The sequence below is a fragment of the Panthera uncia genome, chromosome X (genome assembly GCF_023721935.1).
Source record: "Panthera uncia isolate 11264 chromosome X, Puncia_PCG_1.0, whole genome shotgun sequence".
NCBI classification, from domain to species: Eukaryota; Metazoa; Chordata; class Mammalia; order Carnivora; family Felidae; genus Panthera; species Panthera uncia.
This window is the reverse complement of record NC_064817.1, coordinates 79,777,685-79,780,817: the sequence shown is the minus strand read 5'-3', so window position 1 is coordinate 79,780,817 and position 3,133 is coordinate 79,777,685.

The window sequence follows — 3,133 nt, the reverse complement described above, 5'->3', positions numbered from 1 at the left end:
CTGTCCGCATCATTTTTTTGAGGAAAATATTTTATTTTATTTTATTTTATTTTATTTTATTTTATTTTATTTTTAGAACGTAAAATGTCTATTTTATTTTAGAGTTTAGTTCTAGACATGTAATCCATTATAAGTTTTAAAACATTATCCACTTGGGCTTATCATATTCAACAGTTATAAAAAGACTCTTTAATTTTTAAATTTAGAACAATTTTGCCTCATGAAGAAGCATCCTGAATTTACAAGAGATAATACTATTCCACCCCATCCATCACGTAATCCCTCACTACAGCTTCTAATGTCAAAAATGCTACTTCCTCTAAACTCTTCCATAGATTTCTTTCTTTCTTTCTTTCTTTCTTTCTTTCTTTCTTTCTTTCTTTCGTTCTTTTTTCTTAATATGAAATTTATTGCCAAATTGGTTTCCATGCAACACCCAGTGCTCATCCTAACAGGTGTCCTCCTCAATACCCATCACCCATCCTCCCCTCCCTCCCACCCCCCATCAGCCCTCAGTTTATTCTCAGTTTTTAAGAGTCTCTTATGGTTTGCCTCCTTCCCTCTCTAACTTTTTTTTCATCATTTTCTATTCAAAAAAATGTTTTTGAAACATTCTCTTTTTGAAACTGTTAATTCCAATATGAAATTGTCGTGCTTATTCATTTCCTTTCCTGCTTATTACCAGTTTTTTCAAGCTACATACAAAGCACTAGGGACACTCATTCATCTTGTTTGGTGTGTTGCATTCACAGCAGTGCCTGATATGGGGTTGAGGTGTGTCACCACAAAAAAAGATATGTTGAAATCTTAACACTCAGTACCTCAATGTAACCATATTTGAAGTATGGTTGTTGTAGATATAATTAGTTGAGATGAGATCATACTGGAATATAGTCTGTCCCCAAATCAATCAATGTGATCAGAATCTTTATAAGAAGACAGGCATATGAAGACAGAACAGGGATAATACCATGAAGGCAGAGTTTGGAGTCGTACAACTGCAAGCCAAAATATGCAGATTGCCAACAAACCACGAAAAGATATAAAGAGGCATGGGTAGAGTCCCCAAAAGGACTTTGAGGGAACATGGCTCTGGGAACACCTTCATTACAGGCTTTAGCTCCCAGAAGTATGAAACTATAAATTTCTATAATTTAAGCCATCCAGTTTGTGGTACTTTGTTATGGTACCCTTAGGAAACTACTGTAGCCTCCTCCATATGAAACATTGAATAAGTATGACTGAAGAGAAAAAACTGTTCCCTTTTAATACACTGGGAGCAGACACAGATATAAAAAGCTCTGTTGCAGGACAAATCTATACTAAAATAAGACATGAAAGGATTCAAAATTTTAAGAACACCTTGTTGCAATTCACAGTAGTGACTTTCTAACTTGGATAAATACCACAATATACAAAAGAAGCTATTTAAAATTTAGACACCTCCCAACCCACCTTACTTGTTTGGGTACAACAGACCTAGGGTGGACCTATTTACCTGCTCTTTTAACAATCACCTGTTCCAATTTTGATGAAAAATACTTGGAAAACTCCTGACATAAACATCTGACGTTTATGTATCATTAGTTTAATGCTGAGTTTTGTGATATGTGTGATGTCTCTGTTAATAGAATTACTCAAAAGGGCACCAGTTTTTCCCTTACAACTATGACCACATATTCCTTTCCTACATGGGTTCACACTTAATAATACTCCCGGGTGGCTGGGAACATTGAATATTGTTACCTTTGTACAGAAGACACTGCAGGAAGGTCAGTGACTTACCTAAAATGTCTCAGTGATGGGATCCTGTTCTCTTCACTCTTGCTCCAGGAAATTGTCAAGCACACTGAACGTCATATTTGGTTTTTCTCTTTCAACTCTTCTTTCTGGGGTCAGAATCCACACACTGCTTTGATGTTCAACTAGAAGGGACAGTCAGGGGATCAGATAGCACATGGAATAGAGAGGAAAGGGAGAGGAAGGGAAAGCACATGAAAGGCAAGGGAAATGGGACAGGATGTGGTTGCCAGTCCCTACTCAGGTCACTGGAAGCTTTGCAATGATGCTGTGCCTCTTCCCCAGCTCCATCCCCTAGACCCCTCCCTCACATAGCAGTGACCCTGAAGCTCTCACATTATGGAAATGTTGGCCCATTCCTGCTTGCTGCCCTCTGTCCAAGTATTCTCTCTAGTAGTCATATTATGATGTTCATATCCAAAGCATCACTTCAACAGAATGAAATAAGCATTGCTAAACTTTTTGTCTTTAAATCATCAGAGGATTGCTCTGAGGTGAAATATTACTTTCTTATTTTAGGGGCATCTGGGTGTCTCGGTCAGTTGAGTGTTTGACTTCAGCTCAGGTCATGATATCGCAGTTTGTGAGTTCAAGCCCGGCGTCAGGTTCTATGCTGACAGCTAAGAGCCTGGATCCTGCTTGGGGATCTGTGTCTCCCTCCTTTCTGCCCCTCACCTGCTTGCTTGCTCCCTCTTTCTCTCTCTCTAAAAAGTAAATAAAACTTTAAAATTTTAAAAAATAAATTAAACAATAAAAATTAATTTAAAAATAAAGTTTATTTGTTTTTTTAACATTTTTTATTTGTTTTGAGTGAGGGAGAGAGAGAGAGAGAGAGCACAAGCGGGAGAGGGACAGTGAAAGGGAGAAACAGAGAGAATCCCAAGTAGGCTCTACACTGTCAGTACAGAGCCCAATGTGGGGCTCAAACCCACAAACCATGAGATCATGACCTGAACCATAATCAAGAGTTGGACGCTTAACCAACTGAGCCACCCAGGCACCCCTAAAAACATTATAGTAAAACCTTGGTTTGTGAGCATAATTTGTTCTAGAAACATGCTTATAATCCAAAGCATTTGTATATCAAAGTGAATTCCCCCATAAGAAATAATGGAAACTCTGATAATTCATTACAAAACCCAAAAATATTCACATAAAAATTATTACAAGGCTGTAACATAATACAAAATAATAAAGAAAATACAAAATATAAAGAAAAATAAACAAATTAACCTGCACTTACCTTTGAAAACCTTCGTGGCTGGTGTGAGGGAGACAAGAGAGGAGGGTCATTGTGTAGGACAATTTTCACTATCACTAATGAAGTCACTGC